Here is a 23,859-nt window from a genome sequence, read left to right as displayed (position 1 = left end):
GCTATAAAATTTCATTGATATTTACTTCTGCCCTTAGTTTGCACCTCGCTCACTCGATCCATACTTTTTAGTCACGCGAATACCACATTACTGATTTTGTGCATTTTACCAGCGATCAATCTTGTGTTAAAGCATGACCAGAATTATTGGGAGAAAAAATCGCGGAAGAATTTTATCAAAGAAATGTGCTGATTACATTTGTAAAGATTTTCTTACATTGTTTCTTAATTTATGAAATGATGAATGATGAACGTGCGAGTCTGTTAATATTAAATTCGTGTAAACAATATGGACGAGTCGAGATGCGAATTTTAATTGAAATCTCGAATATTAATAATAAATACAAGCTGCAGAAATTTTTGCTTGGCAAAAACTGGTCTTTCTTCTTGGCCCTGGAGGATCTCGTGTCATTCAATGTTTGCCCAACAATATATTTTGCACGGTTGGCTTCATTCCTTTGTCCATCTTCACCTCTTAATTAACTCGAAGGCAGGAAAATAATAAATGTAATCATTGATTTAGATTGAAGGTTTCTTTCACTTCTTGAAACGTGAGATGATTTCAAATCGATGGATTATAAAAAGGTTGCCGATTTCTTAAGAAAACCAATTAAATTTTTCAATCTTGCCGAATTGCAGGTATACCCATTTCGCCAATTGATATCAGCGCTTGAATAAAAATAGCAATACGCAAAAGTGCACAGTTGACACGTTTAATTATTTATTTTATATTTTTCTCATCCCATAAAAGAATAATGGATAAATGTGCAAATAATTTTATGCGAATTTCCACCCTCCTCCTCCCGGCAGTAGCGCCACGGCGAACAATTCACCCCTATTAATACCTGCTGTTAGGCAAAACGTCCTTTTCGCTTTTATGTCCGCTGCCTACAAGGAGTGCCAAATTGGCAAAGACATGAAACAATCTTAATATAATTTGCAACCTTGTTCTCCTCTTTTCTATCTGTATTCAAAGAATGAGATGCAAATTATAATTAAAAATCATCATAAACTTTTTATGGGGTCGTATACATACTTACACAAAAAGAAATGAAATTGGACTGATGTATGGAAATTGTTGCCAGTCTGGCTGTGCTGGCAAAATTACAGTCGTGAATTTTATTATGTGCTATGTCGCAGAAAAACTGTTGTTAAATCCATTCAATTTTTTTCGCGACATTGCAATTATATCGTGTTTCATTTCATTGATTTTGCTGAATAGACAGTTGTGTTTTTTGCATGCGGGGTTGTAATGATTCTGCGAATTGTGAACCAGTGAACTCACACCATTGGTATTTAGTAGTACTCCATAAAAATAAAAATGTCTTGTTTTCATAACAAAAGTACCTATTGAAAAATTCCGATAATAAATATTTGTCATGGACACGCTCTTATGCAAATTTATTTTTTCGCAACGTATCGCAAATTGTTTATAATTTTCCTATTTGCTGATCCTGTCAAGATGAAAATATATTCTGTCATCGTCGAAATTAGAGATAAGTCGTCATATTTATATACCGAGCAGACATATGGCTCGTTCGCTGCCTTAATTAATAATTAATCTTGAGCCATCATCGCCATGTATACCTGAACGGTAGGAACCTTCGTAATGTCATGATGTCAGTATTGATTTCACTGTATTGAACATCACCTCAACTCTGACGGTTATCTTCTTACCCATCTCCATTGTTCGGCTCTAATTCATTCAGTTGCTCATCAGACATCATTTCATACCGACTGGATTGGATTGGATTTCACCATCCCAGGCTAAAAATAAGTATTAAAAAATCACCAATAATTATTTTTAATGCCGCCAAAACTGTTTAGTCTACTCCACTTCACATTAACAATCAGTCTCATAAAAGAGCGATCTCCCCTCCCGATATGAAACTCCCTCTTGTAAATCTGCTCAAATTACGTACATAATTTCATATGTATGTATGTACTAATTTCTCTTCAAATTAGCTTCATTTCCACCCTGGAAACAAACAATTCCACCCTGACATTAAATAAGTATAAACAATTTTCCAATCTCGCCATAAAAAAGAGACGAATGCTCTTTTCAATTCCGAGGAAACATTCAATACCCAAAGCTATTTTTCCAAAAGAGCATCAGCTGCATTTACAGTTTGCACCCTGTTCATATCTGTAAAATCAACCTACCTCCCCAATATTTCCAGGAACTTTGGAAAATAAAAAAGGTGTGTAAATTTCAATTCATCCCTTTTGCCACCCTTGTTCATCGCAACAAAGAATTTACTCACTCACTCACTTCACCAACCCAAGAAGAATAAATATCTTCGGGTGAAAGAAACACAGAAAACCTTTATGAACTCGACTACACGGCGTGTAACTCACTTACGGAGGAAAATGATGATGCGATTCCGACCAGATTTATTTAGGGATCAAAAGAAGAGAGTGCCAGCATCATCTCCTCATCATCAAGGTGGTGGTATGGTAGGCATTATTATTGTGGACGGATTTGTAAGAGGGTTTCATCTCTTCAGATGAAACTCCCAGTAGTGAGTGCTTATGTACATGGGGTCAATTTGTGCATGTCTACGTCCGTCCACCTCGTTTTCATCCCCTCGCTCTTTCTCTCAACAGCAATAAATAAGGAATGAATCTGGATGAGCACAGCAAAAGCAAAGTAAATGAAAATTACACGTTACACGAGGGGAGGGAATAAAGAAATAGGGAGCCGTAGAAAGAAAAAGGGAAACTTTTAGGCAGGTACTTACAGATGAATAAGAAGAAGAGTATGGAGTAAAGTACACCCAAAAAATCAAATCAAACCATTTCCTGCCTCATGCAAGGGAAATTCGTGGAGAATGGAAAAAGTTTGTACGTTATACATGTTCCCCAGAAATATTGCACGGAATTCTATACATAAACCTCATGAAGAAAGTCTGTTAAGAAAAGTTCTTAAAAGAAAAAAAGTTCGACCGGAAATGTGTAATTAGTCATGTAAATTCCACACCAGCTTTTTTACTCGATTATTACTGTACTCACTCACTTGGGTAAAATTCCATCCAAAATATTTAGTATGACAAATCAAACGTTGAAGTCAATAAGTCCAAATAAAATGTGAACCACGATCATGTTTTTTCAACTTATCTCCCTCTCTTATTGAACTTGTCTCGACAGAAAAAAAGCTAAATTTGGTGGTTTGTCACCATCCCGTAAATTGGGAAGTGATTATCGTCGTTCCATACGTACGTATGTGTGGAGGTGATGTGGGTCAGGGGTGAGGAAGTTCAAGTCCCCATAACTTACGCCTGCCAGACACAGCGTTTATCCTTACGGAGCGAAATTCTGTCAGTGGAAACCGTTTGTTTCAAGTGTCAAGTTAAATTGCGGCCGGGATTTGGACGGATTCGACACCCTGAAGAAAAAATGAATGAATTGTTTTAACTTGGGAACGTGGGAACGGAAAATTGTTTATTTTTTGTTCACTTCTCGCTTCTTTTTAGCGTCTCCATGACGAGGGAGACATTAAATAAAAATAATTGTTATTATTATGATTACCAACTGGAGATGACACAAATTGGGGTATGAGTCATGTATTTAACCACGACGTGATGTAATGATTTGGAAAACAAGTCGGGATCAAATTCTGCTTAGTGCACAAATTTCGTTAAATTGAGAAAAAAAATCTTTGTTCATGTAAAAGTGCATGTTGCCAAAATAAAAGTAGGCAAATCAGTAAATACCTATTTTTCGATGGACGTTTCAGCGATTTCGTCACGGACTGGACATAATTGACATTTTCCACACTGAATATACTCCAATCCAGCGTGAAGTTCAAGGTTTTGCCTTGTCCACGGGCACATTGTGTTGACACAATGATGCATGAAATAAATGTGGTGTAACGTATACGAGAGGAAGTGGCCGCATGCTATTCTCCCTTTCATTTCGAAACCCTCACCTTTCTCACATTGTGAAAAGCTGGTTGTTAGTTGCAACAATGGGGGAGCAGGAGAATGATAATATTCTCGGGATTCCAAATCCAGGTGTCAGCATCTTTCTTAAGTTGTTTACCACATTTTGCATCTCAAAAATTGTGGAAAACTGGAGTATTTGTGTATAAACGCCTCTTATTCTCATTCTAACGGAACCAAAAACATTCGAGTTTCTTAAATCTGTAAAATTTGTAAGCAAATTATTTGAGTAGTGCTAATTATTATTTTTATGGCTCAATTAAATATTGTAAATTTAAAAAAAATTAAAAAAGCCACAATTTACTCGAAAATTTGTTATCTATAAAAAATGGGGAGCAGCCGAAATAGCCTAATATAAAATAGCCGAAATAGTGAAACAGCCTAAAAATAGTATGCCTTGATCTGTGCAAGTTTATCACCGAATTTTTCTTCGGAGTTTTAAAAATTTTGAAAACATTTGAATGTTTCCAGAGGTGAATTAAACATTATTTCTAATAATTCACAAATTCTTAAAAATAATAAACCCATTATCAATTTGTCTCATCTCATCCATCACTCATATATACGGACATAATAATCATATCAATAAATAAATCGGTCCTTATGTTGTTCGTTCGCCTTTTATCCATCTCCATCGTAATCTTAGATCTTGTCCCCTTAACACAGCTTTTGAGTTGTTATCCAATTCCAATCCCACTAAGCACCGCGTCCGATTACAACATAACATAGCCCCAAATAAAAAAATGCTTGATCCCATTTCACATTTCAAACTTGTTCTTTGTCAGCCGTGTAGCGTATAACGTACATTCGTACATAAATTCCTCCTCTTTTATATTTCCTTATCAAAGCAGAATAATAATAATAATCATAATAACGACATGACAAATCGGATCTGGATCTCGGATTAGACTTTGTGTATGTATGTACGTAGGAATTAATATTCTGCTCCACTTTCCAGCCTCCATTTCGTTCCACGATGTCCAATTCTTCTTGTCATGATAAAAGGGAAGGAATATCATAATCAGGACGGTTTGGTCGTTAGTGAAGCATGTTGTCCTATCTTTATTGAGAGAGTGGCGACAGTGACAAAACTGAGGAACGGCGATTCCCACGAAGTTAGACAATTCTATCCCTGAAAATTTAGTGCTAGCCAATTTTGTAATCATCTACATATACATGTTTTGGGGGCAGTAAGTTACAAAATTTACGGGAATAATGTAACAGAAAAATCGGTTCAGTGTGCGAAATTATTTTAGGAAATTTCGCAACTTATCTGCCTATTCATTGTTAGAAATTGTATAATCAATCGAAAGCTTTTGATTTTAATTACAAACGGCTGCGTGCATTTCGATGAATCAGATGCGTAAAAAAAGAGACTGCGTAATTGCGTAACAGACATTAGTATTCTTTTCCTTAATAAATTTATTTAATTTATTCGTAAGTAAAGATGAAGATTGTAACTAAGATGATGATTAGCACGTCGGCCAGCTATCTATCTATTCACTAAACTGCTGGGTATAGTAACCGGCTGACAGTGGTTTCATTTCATCTGAGTTTAGAAAGGAATAAATTTGAATCTTCTTCTTTTCATCTTCCTTAATTGAGAAGAGTTTATGTTATTGTCTTCCCATAAAGGGAGGTCAACCAGGGAGGTGAGGGCGAGGTGATGCCAAATTACCACACGCAACATATGTACATACGTACGCAACGTGTGTAATCCTACGCACGCACCCAAATCTTAAACTTTTTACATCAAGGAGAAATTAATTCAATTCTTGAGTGTATTTAAACGTACATAGCTGCTAATAATTCCCGTTAGTAAGTCGTCTCTTGACTTGAGTGGGTATGATTTCAAAGTTAAAGTTTGACGCATAAATTTTAATATGTAATGTTGCAAAACGGAAATATTAGATACATTTCATTATGAAGGATTTAAACAGTATATTAAATAAATCTGGGGTTTGAGTCAACACTGCCAAAGAATACAGAGAGACATGTGCCAATCTTATTTGCAAACATTTTGGCACACCTCATGCAAATGGATTAGTCTTGTGCAGAAATATATTTGATACCATCAAGGATAAAGTAGAAATTTCCTTCTTTATTTTTGTTACTTTCATTTTAAATAAATATTTATCACGTGTTAATGCGTCTGCAAATAATTTTGGTTTAAAGTAGCAGCAACTTCGTATCACACTTTGTTAGCTCATCTCTAATTGATGGGTATGATTGCGAAAATATTTGTAAATTAAATTATCTATGAGATATATGAGTGTTGGACTTTGTCACTGGCTGGGAGGGATGGTGTTAATTAATATAAACATCAATATTTGCATGGATGGCTGTACGGTTAGTAGAAACATAAACCAACGCTAGCAAAAAAAAGGTGATTAGTGTCTTGAATCAATTAGCAGAACAAGGACACGATTTATTTGCACGTCTCAAATCCAACCTGTTCCTGTAACAGTTTTACATATGTATGTAGGTAGGTACTAATTGTAAATACCTTAAGCTGACGGTAACATGTATGCTATTTAATAATCCTTGGTTGAATATTTAATCCCCAAGTGGTACATATATACAATTTGCACTCCAATTAGTAGGAGGAGGGCACGTGTCCATCCGTTTTGTGTGCGATTTGAGAAAAAATAGCAAACTAATTGTCACACTCACTAAAACGCAAACGCCCATTGTTTGTCTGTCAGATTTTCGTATTGCATACACATGCATGGTTTTAAATGCGAGAGGGTGTTAAAATTTGCGACATTTTGATCAAATTGATCTTGCGGTAAATTCCATTAATCCGTCAACTCTGTAGATTTTGCGGCAGTTTCCTGTAACGCCTCCTTCGTTCGTTATATTGGATTTTGTCCAAATAAAACAAATTATTCGGAAAAAGACATGTTTAAACTATGTTTCAAAATCTATTCTTATTTTGTAACAAAATCTGCCCTCACAAAACCGCATTGTGTTGTGCGATAAAATGCATGGCTGCAATCCATTGTGGTCTACAAAATTTTGACTGCGAATCTTAATTTCCAATAATTCATACTGAACTTCCAGTTTTTTTGAACAGCGATTCCTATTCATCCTTAGTTCTCCTTGTTTCCAAAATTTGGTTGCTCATTATCACAGCATTTCTAATGAAATCCTCCCAATCGTAGTCCCCATTTTCATCCTTCTCCTCCTTATTACTAACAATCACATACAATTGTAACGAACGAAGGCACCCGTCCTCCGCTCATTTAATTCTCATTCCTACATTGTCCACTTGGACTTCCTTCCGACCTTTTTTCATTCCCGATCATGCTACAGATAACTTTTTGGCCCATGGTTCCTAATCAAGCAACTTTTACTTCCAAATCCTCTCCGTCACACCATTTCCAAACGTATTTATTTCCAATGCGATAAAGCAGAATTGGATTCATTACAACATTATTGCCGATTGTCAATCAATCAATGAATAGGAATGAGGACGAGGAGGGGGAGACGAATATTCCTCTCATTATACGCATACGTACGTAAAAGCTGAAAATATCTGTGACGAAAAAATCCATCCGAAAGATATGTATGTAAGCGCGGAATTGGATTGGAAATAAGCCTGCGATGATAATCCGTCCATCCAGCAAGCATGTATTTATTACATATTTACTGCTGAAGAGAATTGGAATTAGTTAGTCGAGTCATTCTGCCTGCTCCCTCTCCTTCCCTTCGAAAGAAAAAAATAAATGCTGAGTGACACACACTTTCCTGATGGGTGGGTGTGGGTGGGTGGGTGCGTACATAATAGTAAATAAGTTGTCGGTTTGACGTCTTACTCACACCACTTTTCCGCAGTCGGGAGAAGAGTGACATCCCTCCCTAGGCGCAGATATGGACACACACATAACACCATGGAAAATGTGGTATGATGAGATTAGATGGACATACATATGTATGAGTCATTCTGTACATTTCAAATTTTTCACTGATAAATTAAGTTCCCCAAACTGCGATTTTCTGCCGGGTTAACTTTTACCCGCATGCGAAAACGCAATTTGTTAACTGCAAAAACCTATTTATTTAGACTGATTTTTTAGCTTGTTTGTGAAATCAACGTAGCAAGATCCACAAATGAAAATTACAAAATTACAAAAAAAAATATTGCTTTCATTATCATACATCGATTGGAAACATCACGTGTTTTTTACCGGCTTCAATCCTGCATCGTGTCGAAAATCCTATAAACAATAACGTTGTTAATCTAAAAATTATGTACATACGTATGCGCTTCGTTTATTTATCGATCGATCCCTGATTGAGAGGGATCGATCATCTCCACCAATAATTTCACTTCATACCCTTTCGAAACGCCGATCAATTAAGGATATCCCGTCGAGGTTTTCTTACCCGTCGAACCAGCGTCCAGTTTTTCTTCTCCAGAACAATACTGCTCACACATGGAGCAGGAAAACCTTATTACATACTTTTTTATTCTGGAATTTTCTAATGTGAACCGTGTAAGTCGTGATGAGCACTATAATAGCTGGACTTTTCATCCCGGTGCCATAATTTGTAACGCTCCTCTCCCTGAAATTTGTGGGGTGCCGGCAGTAAAAGTTGCATGGTGCACGTGATGAGATGAATGTCTCAATTTCTCAATCTCTGTAAAAGTGCGAGTTTATTACGAATGTACGCGTAGAGAAAATTGCAGGGGAGATGAGGCCGATGATGGTGCTGTCAATTTCCGATTATTTATTCATTCCCGGTTTGCACGCATAATAAAATAACCTTCACGTTTTAACAATGGGAATTACATTAGGCTACGTGCATAAATTATTGTATTGCTATTCTAGTACTGATTCGGAGATGGGATGATAAACTTGGTGTCAAATTAGGATTATATATATGCAAGTGTTGTAGAAAGTACTAATTTTTATACTTTTTTCTATTTCAGGTAAGAGATTGACTGGCTGTTTTTTGAAAATTCAGAAATTTATTTGTGGAGAATTGCAGTAATTACGGTAATACACATTTTGCCAAATTATACAGAGTTTCGCCTTAAAAGTGAAATATGTACGGAAAACATGGCCCAAATTTTCTCATAAATTTTGTACTGAAATCTTCGTCTTATTTTTTCCACGATAAAAAATTACAAATGAACCGGAACTAACCAACTCCTTAAAATACACGCAGCTTGTTTGCTACCCGTGTTCGTGATTAATTTGACTTTCATAAATAATTTCTTCCGTTATTTACCCAAAATAAAAATCCACCAGTCTCCTAAACCCTCCTCCTCCCTCAATATGGCATCTTTCTCCTGTCAGTCACCTTAATTAGCGGAGCAGTTGTACATAACAGCAATATCGCGTAAAGTAAGTAAGCTAAACCAGCTAAGAAAGATACACGCGATTATCTATATCGTTGTCGGCATGTTGTTCTGAACTTTTCCTAAAATTTCCATTTTTCAAGCGAGTTTTAAGCCAAGACAAGAATAAAATTTCATTTTATGGAGTTTCGTTCCATTTCCAGCCTTAAACGCGATGATCCGACTTAACCCTTTTCTTCCTATCCGTATTTTTTACTTACCCCTTTTACACTTACTGCTTGTCCTTGTTGTTCCGCTAATGATAATGGTAATGATGATGCCACATGTTTCCAGAAACCGACCCACCGACATAATCCATTCCAACAGACGAAAAAACTGACTGACTGACGTTTGACTCGAATCTCAAATACATCTTTTCCGAACTCATCTGTCTCTTTTTCTCCTAAAAATGGACAGTTTTAGTTCCCCCGTCAAACTTTGACAACCACTTGAAGAACCAGACTGACACGAATTTATTAACCTATTTAAAGCTGGGAGAAAGATTTTAATAGCAAAAAATATTACAAGCCGGCCGGCCGGCAGGCTAGGAGTCGAGTCCAGTTTTAATTAAAATGTACCCTCTTTCGATTAAGAGTGATCTAATGGAGTCAAATTAATAACGGGGAGAACACACTTGAAGCAAGTTTAATCTAATTCTGGTGAGATTAATTAAAGACTTATTATGTAAATCGGAGGCTGGAATGGAGTAGAATAGAATAATTGTTGAGATTTATGACTTTTTCGTATAAAATGGATGCCACGCTGGGCTTACACAATTTTCCATTCCATTACATAATTGAATCATTATTAGTATGAAGCAGTAAAAAAAAGCTGCTGGCTAGAATTAGAATTAATGTTACGTGTTCTTCCATGTAACTCTGGAGAAGAGATCAGGAATCCGTATTGTTTTGTTTTTTATTACCATTTTCTACCAATTTCAACATCTTGTAAAACGTGACGTAATAAAATTCCGTCTTTTTTCCTCTCATTCGAATTAGAATCAATCATTACTTACAAATATTTATTGCAACTATTTTCTCCCTCGTTCAACTCTCTCCTATAAATTTCCTTCAAGAACGTATGTACAGAAATATCAGAAATTCCCGTGTTCGATTAGATTTATGAGAGTGCACGAAGAAAAAAATCTGGTTTTCCGATTCTTCTTCCCTTGTATCAAATCTCATCCAGTTTTTTTTTCTCAAGAAAAAAAACGAAATCTTGACGTGAAACTGCACTCATTTTTGCACGCTAAACCCGAAACCACATTTCTCCGTCGGATCCTATTTTACTTTTTTTTCATGAAACAACTGCATAATGGAGAAATTCTATTCTACACAAAAGTGAATGCACTCCTTATCCGAGAGCAAGAAGAAGAAGAATAACAAGCTTACCCATTACTTTGGAATGGTTTGAGAGCTAGCTACATAGCAGTGGCGTTATCATCTATCTCACTGTTTGTGTATCTGTACGTATGTATGGGCCGAGTATAAATAGCGGTGGCTGTTTTTTTGTGGCTCCAGACATCTTCTCTCCCCCAAATCGATCCCCCTTCCTTCGTTTCCATCTATCCGACTAACTAACTAACATACATGCAGCGACGACGACGACGACCAAATGCCAGGCCAGGCCAGCCAGACGAGGAAAACTAAACTAAAGTAGAAGGGAGAGTAACGCATTTTTACTGTACATCGTGTTATGTGGTTTGTTATACAGTTAGTTGAACAGAGAATGAGGAGGGGGGAGAAAGAGATGCGATGACTAATGGACGTTTCTTATAGTAAAGAAATTTTAGACAAAGTTTCAGCCGAATCTTTCAATGAAATCGGCAACCAGACAGACTGCTCGGATTTGCACATGGTAGACGGGGAGTGGTTGTGGCGTGTGCGAAATGATAGGGTTACGAGTGAGCATGCAAATGTCAAGTTTACGAAGGGGCGTGGTCGCAGAAAACAGTTTGTGTTTGTTCATGGCGGTGTAAAATTGCACTCAATTTAAGGAGAAATCGATTCTAAAATGTGGAAGTGAAATTAATTGGCATCAAAATTTCAATTTTCACTCGAAAATTTTGCTCAATTTGTCATGAATTTATGGGTTTAGGGGAACTACTTACTTGAAAAGCCACTCTTCTCCAGAAAATGGGGAGAGATTTAGAAATGTCAACTGACCACAAGTACTCGTACAAAGCGTCTAAAATGACATCGGATCGATGCTCACTTTGACAGGCTTATCTTTCCAAGAACACAGCACCACTTTTATCCAGAGAATGGATGCATTTACTCAGAGTCAGTCTCATCCTCCTCGCTGCTCATTCTTGTACAAATGTTGATTCTACAAGGCTTGATGGAGAAGTAAGTGAAGAATTAATTAGTGGATGAGACAAGTCGCTCCATTAGTCGGATAGGAAGGTGCCACTTTACTTGCTTGGGGAGAAGATGAGATCGAGAAACTGGACCAAAAGTCGACGACCCGACATACATCTAGTTTACCTGGACATTTGATATTAGTTTAATCTGTTGGTAACACTGGGTAAATATGGCCATCCGGTTACATAAGTCAGATCTGTCCCACTTTTTTCAGACGTAATTGCTTGCTTTAATGTTTGCAAAATACATATATTACTTTTCTGATAAGTGTGTCTCGTCAGAGGGGGAGGACATTATTGTTGTGTGCTCGCGAAAGTGGGGGATGAGGTTTGACCACCATCTGCCAAATTGGTGACAAAGTGGTTATGATATTCAAATCAAACAACTCGTGTCCACTGTTTGGCGACACATTTCTCTTATCTTGATTAGTTTTGGGAGAACGTGTGAAATTAGAGGAATCGGGTTCGTCACCCTGTAATGGTGCACTAGTGTGATCCGGTTTTTGCAAAATACCCGGGTGATTAATATATGTATAATAATTACATGTATCTGTATCTGCTCGCCAGATTGCCCAATTTTTATTGCCAACTTCCGTTCGTAATTCAACCCCAAATATTAGTCATCGCCACGTTTTATCCAAATCTTCTCACCAGTTGGTCCTTCTTCTTGGTAACAAAGTTATCCAAATATTTGCACTCACATTTCCCAAATTCGCACCACGTGGTCATTTCATCTCTGTGTAGCCAGACGCCAAAAAAACTATCCAAACAGAGAAATCCACGAGCCAAAAAACACGGAAGTTTGCTTAGTCGTCCGTCTCGTTTGCTTAGTTTGGCATGCTCCTTCTCCACACCATTTGCATTTGTACAAAATACTTACAAGAACAGAGAGCTCCGTTATCTAGAAACAATTAAATTAGCAACTCTGGTTTCGTTTTATGGTCCGAATTGAGGTCATGCTGCTACTATTATTATTTTCTGACTAACTAAAGCAACACGTGTAAGCGTCAAGTTGGGAGAAAATTGAAATAACAAATCCAACCCCAAAACTTTTACGACTTTTACTCTGCAATTTCCTCTCATGCCATTTTATGATTGATTATTTATTTCGTAATCAGAGATTTACATGAGAAATGCAAAACGATTTATTTTCTGGACAAATTGCAAACCAAATAAGTAATGCGCACTGGAAGAAATACATACGTACACAATTAACTAAATGACACGTCACACGAGAAAAAGAAGTCAACTAATCGGTATAAATGACCTCATTAAAATAGTTAACTTTCATTAAACCTTTGCTCCCCTAACATAGCAAACCTTTGCACATTTTTCTCCGTGTACACACGTACCTAAGTATTACACAAATTATATAACATGAAATATTTGGCACTTGCATTTGTAAACGTATTTACAAAAATATATGTAAAAGAAACATGAATTTCACGCCTCGACTTGAATAATATCCAGAGCAGATGCTACATGCTTTAATTCTGCGTATGTACTTATTTCAGTAGAAGAACTGACCATTCAATTCTATTCTTGTTACCGGATTGGATTGGAATGCGATGTTGTGTGCAAAAAATTAATGCTGTTTGTGAGCCAAAGTGCTGCATTCATGCCAATTAAGCTCGATGTGTGCATGCATTCATTCACTCCGTCTGTCTGTGTCTGCCGACATTGCAAATACAATTTTAAAAAAAGTTCAAGTGTTTCAATCGAAGAGTGACAGGTTCAAGTGGCGAGTTGACTTTTATGACCAAGTTGAACGTAGAAAATCTGAAAATTCTGGGATGCAAGTTTTGCAGATGCAAATACTGGAAGCATGGTTTTAATATTGCAAATTGGACTATTGAAGTTAGCAAACTCGGTAAGGTGGGAGGAAGTCATTGAAATTGCATAATTCCAGATTTATGACTAGTTTCTAAATTAATTTGCGAAAACAGCACTTCTTACGTAAGTAATCAATTTCGCACAAGTATTTATTTAAATGTATATTTACACACATATTGGCAAATAGAGCGGAATACATAAGCCACAAGTTTATTTTCTTTTGGCAAATAACATCAGTTACTGTCACCCTTCTAAAGATAAATTGCAATTTCGCATTTTGCAAAAACACATCACTTCATCGTAAAAACACCTACACAAAAACGGATCCCATAAAAAACCAAAGCCAACAACGGCGGTGGATTCCTTTCAACAAATTTATTATTTGCACATCTTATTTCAACTCTTTCCAGCCTATTCAATTCTAATCTGATAAATACATACATATGTATTCCAAAAATTTTAAATTTCCATTAAGCATTTCCAAAAATAAAAATTATTCACAGATTCATCCATCCAAAAGCTTTCTCCTTTCTTACGTAACTATTTATTTAATCGTTTTTTTACATCATTCCACTATTTACACAAGTCAGTCATCCATCTAACCTAAATTTTCCCAGGATGAAACCATAACCTGCCTCAATACAAAAATCCCACTAAAATACCCACCATACAGAAAAAGGGTTAATACAAATAAATACTTACGCAAATAAAAATGCAATCCAAATAAATCACCAGCATTTACTTCTCACACGTTGATATCCATCATATCCACATGACTGATTCCATTACATCCACCCAGCAAACTTTGTTCCTGGCGTGCATACAGCCGTTTTGAATGAATTCAATCCTTCATAAAAATCTGGACCGGTTTTCTTTCTCTCCTCGCCGAACAAAGATTTCAAAAGGAAATGAAATGTCACCACTGCCATAATGTCCACCCAACTGATTGTGGTGCCATTATAATTATTATGCAAATTAGGGTGACGCTGCATGCAGGTCTCTCACTCGAACAAGTAAACACAACGGGATTAATCGGTTTTCCATGATGGGATTTTGTTGTGGTGTGCTGAATAAATATGAGAAAATGGTCGTGGGAATGTTAATCCAGATTTTATAATGCCCGAATTTCCAAGAAATAAATCCGAATTTTTTACCGATATCAGAACACCCGGGATGATCCGAATTTTTATACACTATTTAATTAGATCGGTCTCCTTTATATGGATCCAAACTGTTGACACATGTCCCATTAGGGAAAGGTCAGATATGAATTATGCCCCATAAATCAGGTCAAACAATACAAATATGTGGCTCTTTGTGTCATAAAATGGTCCCTATGCACATACCTACCAACACCCTTCAATACATATTTTGTTTAGCAATGATTAACCTAAAAGTAAATGGAGTGGAGTAAAGTAAATAAATATTCAGGGTTAAATAAATACATAAATAAATAAATGCACACTTTTCTGTTGCAGTAATCACTCCGAAAAAATCAAAGTACATGAAACTACCACCCTCCACATTTTCAGTATTTATTAAATGGCAGGAAATAAAGAAATCATAACTTAATTTTCATTTCTTTAAGTAATTTCTACCCTTTGTACATACACAAAACTCCAATAAAAAATATGACTAGTTTTCTTCTTTACTTACGATGGAGTGGCGTCCCTCGTCATCGCTCCTTATCTGAAAAAGTCCCCATAAAAAATCTGGGGTGGTTGAAACAAAGCCTGCCTCTTTCCAGCAGCAGGGGTTGCTTGCACATTATGTAATTCGTAAGGACGGGGGAGGCTAGTCGTTGCATTACGTAATGCATTTTCCTCTCTCTCTCGTACACAAAGTGTGATTGAGAAGCCGAGTGATTTCCAGAGAGTTCCGTTCATACCGCGTTTTATGGTTATGGCCAATCCAATACGGCAAATAATTAATAGTTGGAGACTACATTTCTTCATTTAGCTAGAGAGAATGGGATCATTCACGAATTTAGGAAATTTTGAAATTTCAACCACCCTAAAACACGGTACACAAAATCTGGAAATTTATTATGCTCGGTTCGTCCATTTCAAAGCCGTCGTCCTCATCGTTACTGACTTGTTATTACCTTTTCTTTATCCCAGTGTTTGTAACCCTGCAATAAATACGGATCTTGGAGAGAGATGAGATTGCCACGAAATAATAACTCTTTCGCTTGCACATACTTTACGACCGAATATTATTATTGGTTCATGTTCATGGAGACATTACAGTGGTTGGTGGTAAATGCAGCAAGTGCTTGAAATACATGCATAAATCTGGGCTTGGTTTGTGGCAATGATTTATTTTATTTTTATCGATCTTCTCCTCTCATAACCATGAATAATACTTTTATGTCTGTAGCACTGGTGCAAGTGCAACATTCTCAGGATCAGATCAGTACATACGTATTTAAATGCATTGACTGGAAAGTGTGACCCAATGTGTAACACTGTTCTTCCGAGTAAGAATAAAACAGAGGGGTGCATCAGTTTACATTTGGAACAATTGAATTACAATGAAAAATTTGTATTGTGCGGGATTATGTAGGTTTATGTATCTCCCAACTTGAGCACTTTAAGGTTGCCACGGGGTCATGATAATGCAGTTAGAGGATGGAAAGTGGTGACTCCTTCCTCTCTCTCCAAGACTGGAATGGTTTATTTTTTCTGTTTGTTTTTTCTACTTCAATTTCCATAATGCACTTTGCACTTCTTCCATTAACGTCGGAGTGTCAGCGTGGATTTGTTTCGGATTCAGGGTGAAATTTCGGAAATGGGGTCTTCTAGAGTTTTTTTAACGCCATAATTTAGAGAGAATTTCGTGCTCTCATATTTAAGATTTTCCGTGTGAGAATTGTTTCATCTTTAATGAGTAATTGACATAATTGCGGATGACGTATAATGGATCAAGATGAGATCAAACCCTCAAATTTAGAAAGGGAGAAATTATTTAGTGTGGCTGATATTTCATACAAATGAAAGTCTCAAGGGCTCTTATCGTATACTTTTCCCATCCCTCGTTGATAAATACGTATAAATCCCACCCTCAAGTTGTGCGTCTAGTCGCTTATATGATCATACGTGTTTGAACCTAATTGAGCTCGATGGACGGAACAGAAAGGAATTAAATGATATTAGAGAGAAATTGCTGGTGGTGCATCCACTTGGCCCACACCCACTTCAATATTTGCTGGTGGGGTGGTTAGCGTGGGACGAAGTGGAGTGGCCACTCGACGAGAAAAGTAGTTTTCATTACGGAGAATAATGAGTCATTTAAGTAAATTATGAAAAAAAAACAGAAATTTGATGCAACATTTTCTCAACGCATTTACAGAGTGGAATAAATAAATATTTGGTACAAAAATATTGACATGGATTCATTCCATGATAGAGTAATGTTGGCATAAATATTTACAAATCGTTATGTTATCAACAAGGTATGGATTTGCAGTTTGTGCAAAAAAATTGTGCAATATGTATGCTCAACTTTCGGATTATCTCATAAATTCGGATTTGAACTTCATCTGCATTTCGGAGGGATTTTGTTGTCACAATTTTTTTCGTGTAGTTTTACATGCAGTCAGGAGAGACTTCCGGCATGTAATGAGATTTCTTGAGTTGTATGTGTGTTTTTGTTTACAAGTTGGAGCAATGATGGTTTAATGTCACATGCACCAAGTTTTTAATGACTATTTGGATATGCATCACTGCCAAGGTGACAGAACAATGAGAAAGTTACGTGGTAATTATGAATTCTTTTCTCCCTCCCAAGGAAGAAATTCTTAAATTAATACATTGCATTGCATTCTGCACAGATTTCTTTGTCTAGCTAGAATCAGTTAGAATTTCTACTTGGGCAACAAAATGTCTGGAGTTTTAATTAACCCGGATTCATTAAGGTCCATAATCGCATTCCGCATCTGAATTATTTACAGAATAAAACTAAAAGAAAATTTGCACGATCAGTCATGCAAAAAAATTAGAAAATGCGATTAATTATTTGATTGATTACTGCACAATTTTGATGTTAACACAAATTTGCACATTTTATTATCTTGTAAAAAATTACTACATAAATTCGTGGCCCATAAAAATCTCAACCACTTTAGGCAAATCTCACTCCTCCAATTTGACTCACAATTTAGGCCTTCGTTCGTGACACATGCCTCGCTCCTGTCATCTCGTATTCCTGTCAACTTGTCCTCTCTTTCTTTTGTCCGGCCTCTTAATTGCGTGCAAGATAACGAGACAAAGGTTTACTTGAGAGAGACACGACGGGTCCCATTATTTCGTGGGTTCAGAAATCAATACGAAATCAGGAGTCTGGTTGAAATCGTTAGTCGTCTTTAGTGTCAACAACGCCTTTGTAACGAAGTGTCCCCTCCGCACAAATCTTATGTGACACTGGAAAAAAACGACCGCCTCTTCTTGTAAAATTTCTTAACTTGTCGAATTACTTACTTAACAGGTCAGACTACGTAGGTCAGTGTTCCGTCTGGAAATTTGCGAAGCCAGACACACTTCATGTGATGCAATTAGTTAAGTATCTACATGTAGAAGTGACCAACAACAATTCCGCTATTAAGCTTAATGGATGGAATGCATTAGTCTCCGACTGATTGACTGACTGACACCATGTTCCTACATCTGTATTCGTACACAGATTCCTCTCTCCAGCAGAGGCTAGAAAGTCATTGACTGAATGAGTGGAAGTGGATGATTGACGGCTGAATCGGGGATTTAATGCGTTTTTGATTTGCAAAAAAATATTTGCAACCCACTCCACAAATGTGCAATGGGAATGATTTATGTTACGTATGAGATCTCGCGAACTCCTATTTATGTATAAGTAATACAAAAAATAAAGAGTGCAATTCTCCAAATTCGGCAAAATTTTGTGTAATTTTTCTAACGATTTGTCTTTCTATTTGTGTTCCAGGTAAGCTGCTGTTTTGAAGTTGGGAGTAAGAATAACGCTGGAAAATCCAAACACGTCCGACCAAAATATTTACCACCACCATTGGTGAGAGGATTATGTACCTGATAAAATCTCCAAAACTGGTACATATAAAAATAAATAAATATGTTGTGCATTTGTGGTGAATCGACCAACTCTGTACTCGCTTTACGTATCTATTCATGTACAAAACGTGTATTTCTTCCTAAGCTGACTGGACAACACGCATGTTCATCACAAAATTAAGATTATTCGTTGAGATGACCCCCAACCGAGCTATCCAATCAAGTCTGCCTTTATAATGTCACATTGTTGGCGTACATATGTATCTAACTGCTGCTCCAGTCCAGCCTGGTGGCGATGGGACGGAGATTAAAATCCAATCAATTTCAACAATCGCCAATTCCCAATCAATGGAATGAGATACTTTATTCGACCCCCTAATCTGATTCTCCATCTCGTTTGAAACTATGTACATATGAAAGTAGCTCATAGAAAAACTGGGATGGGAGCAGCTACACATACTTTTTTTTGATGGGCACCTACCCCAAATAAAAATCGGAAAAGTTGGCAAACTGGACAAGTTTAATTCATGGGGGAGAAATTAACTGCAACTTTGAGATAAAATTTTTACTGATTTTGATTACTTTTGACGCTTCGTTTTTGTGAAATTACGGATAAGATTGAGAGAATTCTCAGTTGGTTGTTGAGATGAAAAATTGGAAGATCTTGTAGGTTTAGATTCTTAAATGTTGATCTAAGAGGTTCTTATCTACCTATCTTCTCCGAAATGAAGGGTACGCAGGTAGTAGGACGAGGATGAGAGGTGTGCAGGCGCCGACCGACTTAATCTTGATTTGAGATCTACCGACCCTTACTTTACAGACAAAGGCAACCTTCCCTTCATTTCAGGTTGACCTTATCGGTCCCGTCCATCTAGACAAATTCTGGCTAATCATGGCTCTAAATGTGATGGAGAATCACCCAGAATCAATGAATAGTTCGTGTCTGCTCCAATTGTTTTTTGTCTCAACCGAGAGAACTTTTATTTTCTCAAGGGTAATTAGCAAACTGTTTATTTGCGAAAATTTGGCATGCAGAATACTGGCTTCCAACAATTTGCCACCATTTCGTTCATTGTTCACTATCCCTAATTTACGACTCTCTCAACAACAAAGGCTACTCTTGGATTTATTTTTATTTTCTGTGTCACCATATTCTGTTCAGTATTAGCCCTTTGTCCATCCGACGAAACAATGACGAGTAAAAGCCGGTATGTAGGTTGTCGTTGTTTATGTTTTGAGAGAGCAGTATAATTTCACAATCCTTTCTTTCTTCGTGGCGAACAAAGGTTTAGTGTCAAAAAAGGGGGAAGGAATTTGGTTCATTTGGATTATCCAGCTTATATGAGACAAGAACAAAGTAAGGTAGGGTTAGTGGAACGTAACCCAGCCGCCCAATATACAGTACTCAATACACCGGCAAAGCTCATGACCACATTTTTTTTACGAGATTTACGCAACTTCCGCATAAGACCGACACACAATTTCGGCAATAAAAGTGAAGTGCAGTTAAACAATGGTCATATTTGTTCTTGTAGAATGTTCATGTAAATACGGGACATCGATTGCAAGATAGCAAAAACTGTTACGGGAATATCGAATGTTTAAAATCTATTGTAAAAGGTCAAGAAAACTATTCGCCCAAATTAAGTACATACAATTTTCATAGCAAAATAACCACAAATTAGTCGAAATTTGTCGTAAATTCTGCATTATATTAACTCAAATCATATACTAGAAGCTATAAAAAGGAAGCCTAAAAAATATCAACGTCTGCCACACCCTCATTTCTGAACGAATGTCATCTTCATCTGCCAAAGTGAATCTCATACTTTGTCCTCCTTATCATTTTCCTCTTATCCTTATCCAATCCAGCCAAATCACTTTCTCTCTCTCTCTCCTTCGCAACAAAATTAATACCTATTTACTCATCTTGCACATCTCCTCCTTGGCCGTCGGAAACCAGTCTTGTGATTATTTAGTAGCAGACTTTGCGGAAGCAACGTCATCCCAGTTTGTTGGAATTTGTCCAAAGATAATGAATAGCAAACTCCAGTCGGACCAACAAGATGGGCACATTCCTGCCAGAAAGCCCTTCATATTTATGACACTCATCTTTTAAAAGTTAGACTAGGCATGGCATGGAACAGCACAAAATTATGTGTACATTTCCCGAGGGACATGCACAAATGGAAAATTTAAGAAAAATATGCATCCACTCGCACTTCTTAAAAAGTGCCGTGTAAAGAATTCCATTCCATTACACAAAACTCATTCACACCACCACCACCGGTAATATTTTTCATATTCTGCATAAATTCTGAATGCAATGATGCAACCAGTAATGGAATTCTTAAACAAGATTGGACACCGCGACGGAACGTGTAAATATGTTAATGAAAAGATTCCAATTCTGTGCAGATTTTAATTTGCAGTTTTACCATTTCAGTCTGAATAGGAACCCTTTCCAGGAAGGAATGTGGTCTACGCAATGCTCCAAAAAGCACTTAAGCCCCCTTTTTCAAAAAGTGATAATTGAGTCGTAAACCAAAAGTCGTAAAACCATTTTCGCATTCGCATCTTCAAGTAAATAACGACTTTCTTAAAGCTAAACTACTTTCAAATTAATGCCACAATTGAATTTCTCTCAATTTTCAAAAATTTCTCACCAAAAAGTCATTATTACACCGCATAACTAATTTGTCCACCACATGTGACACAAAACACACCTCGATTAAAGCGTGCCTTGTTGTATCATCGATAATCAATGGACACCACTCCACTTGAAATGCATAATTCAACCCTTTTTTCCATTAAAGAGTTCAAGTGTCCGGGTGGCTCCTGTTTTACAATTATGCCCCAATGGTCATAAAAGTCATTACTTTTCCGTTCCAAACTCATCCATCCTTCCAAACCCGTCACCCTCGTCTAAATAACATTCATCCACCACTTAAAAATCACACTTTGGTCTGATCAACATGCATAAAAAAATCCGTTCCCATTTCCATTTCGCTGAGGTGACGGTGACAGATGCGCACCTCACCTTTGCGTCCATCCATTTCCACCACGGTAAAAAAAAATAATTACAATTTCACACATCCCATATGCATATGGTTCACTTAAAGGAAACTAAGTATTTTTTCATCTCGAAAAAAAAATCCAATATCAAAATACTAACGGAAATTATTGTTCGAGGATGCACAGCAGGGATGATTTATATCCGAGTATCATCCTTCCAGGCAGGCATTGTTATTAAACATTCAGCACATGTTAGGCACAATCGTAATCAGTTGTGCATTCATGTAGCGACGAGCAACCCTTTTCTTATCCTGTATTTATTTTGGGCATGATCGGAAATTATATCAAAAGCAAAACATCATTACATTCATATGTACATACACTTTTTTCCATTAAGTAAAGTTAAGCGACAACATAAATTTGAAATGGAAACCATGACCTCACTAAATTCAAAACATCACGGGTCTCGTAACATCCACAGATTTCGGGGAATATACATAGGCTTACGCACAAAAATAGTTAGTGTACATTGTTATGACGCCTCCCAATTTATTACTTGCAACAACTCGGCTTAATGAAAAATAAAATAAAAACATTTCCACTTTTTGAAGACCGGTTTTCATTCATGCATCCGATTTTTTTTACCAAAATTAGATAACCAACACAACACCAACTGTTTTCAGTCATTAATAAAAATAACTTAGCAGCAGTGAGATGTACATTTCGCTATTCAAAATATAAATATGTGCCGGGATGCATTAACAAGACTCTGATTATATTTTCTTCGGTCTGTGTAATGTAACGAGGAGAAGAAAAAAACTCTGGTCGGGTGCAACGTTCGGGAGATGCAGTTCTAAAATAAAACGGGATCCGGACGCGTCGACTTGTGATTTCTATTCTTAGCTGTCGGCCTAACTCGTCACTCTCTTAAAACACGTAGGCATACAAATACGTGGATTTTCCATGTAAAAAAAGAGTAAGGTATAACTCCAAAGTTTTTAATGGTGTGCCATTTCATTTCTGCCAGAGTCGAATGGAAGAAGGTTTTCCTCTCTTGTCATCATGATTTCCATTTTCTTTGTCGAAATGCCGGGCACCATTAAAATTTCGGTGAGGAGGGAACGTCAGAAGGGGAGGAGAAGGAGAAAGGAAGAAAGTTGTCGTGGTAAATTGAGATGGAGCTGTTTTCTTTGAATTATGTATTGAAAAAATATTGGAAACTTATATTTCAGGATTTGGTGAGGTATAGAAATTGAAATATGTATATGTATCGACATGGGTGAACGAATATCACAGGGCACACGGTGTCGTAAACCCTTATTTCAAAATCCGGAATGTGTAATGGGCCCAATAAAGTGATAAACTCTGCTCCAACAGTAAAAATTATTTGCCACAAAAGGCTACATATTCCTCCCAATTTTTACATGACTACATTTCTTCAACTAGTTTTTCCATAGCAAATACGAATTTCCTCCCCTTTCCACGTGGGAGAAATCTCCATGGAAAAAGTAAAATAAATGCAGCAGAACCACCCACTCAAAATATTTGCTGGCAAGTTTCACCCTTTACTTTCCCACTCTGCCTCCCTCCCCTAAATTTTCTTTCTATTGCATCCTCCTCAACTCGAATTGACGTCTTCAACTTCAACCCTACCGAAATATTCCAGAAGTTCTAAAGAAGAAAAGTCAAGTCAAGTCAGTCAATTGAGAAATGCATAGGAAAACCTAAACTTTCCCCACAACCACCCACCACCACGAGGGAGAGATCAGTCTCTCTCAAAGTTTCTCACATTTGCATTCCTTTGCTCCCAGAAAGTGCAGTATTCTCCACAAAATTTGAACTTTCTACTAAATGCCAAATTAATGCTGGGCATCAATTCCCCACCGACAATATCTGACATTGACATTGTTTGCATGAATGAGCAAATGCAAACGCAATCACATGACCATTAGGAGAACGAGAAGAATCAATATTTCACTATTTGTCTTCTTCATCCTGCATCCATATTTGTACACGAGCCGCACTTTCGTCGGAAACAGTTGCTCCAGAAACATGAGACTTATCGAAATAAATGTGTCTGCACCTAACACGACGACTGCGGATTTTATTAACTATGCAAAAAACAAATACTCCATTTTCATCTAATTCACGCACAATTTAATCATCCTCACGAACAACGATGCCAATTACGTGTGCCACCCCCATTAAAGTAACGATTACGATTTCACCCTCGTCTCTCGCACCCTGGGAAATGGTCAAAATTTAATCCAGCAATTTCAAACTGTGTAAATTACAAAGTGCACTGAAAACTTCAAAGCGACAC

The 23,859-nt window shown here is 37.0% G+C and overlaps 1 protein-coding gene across 3 annotated transcripts in view; it reads left to right on the top strand.

The window, feature by feature from the left end:
- Positions 1 to 23,859, top strand: part of LOC110850579 (receptor-type tyrosine-protein phosphatase F) — a 90,212-nt gene that overhangs the window by 45,652 nt on the left and 20,701 nt on the right. The gene's annotated exons all lie outside the window — the stretch shown is intronic.

The sequence above is a fragment of the Folsomia candida genome, unplaced genomic scaffold (genome assembly GCF_002217175.1).
Source record: "Folsomia candida strain VU population unplaced genomic scaffold, ASM221717v1 Fcan01_Sc005, whole genome shotgun sequence".
Classification (NCBI taxonomy): domain Eukaryota; kingdom Metazoa; phylum Arthropoda; class Collembola; order Entomobryomorpha; family Isotomidae; genus Folsomia; species Folsomia candida.
Note: the sequence above shows the minus strand (reverse complement) of the source record. Positions and strands in the feature narration are given on the sequence as shown.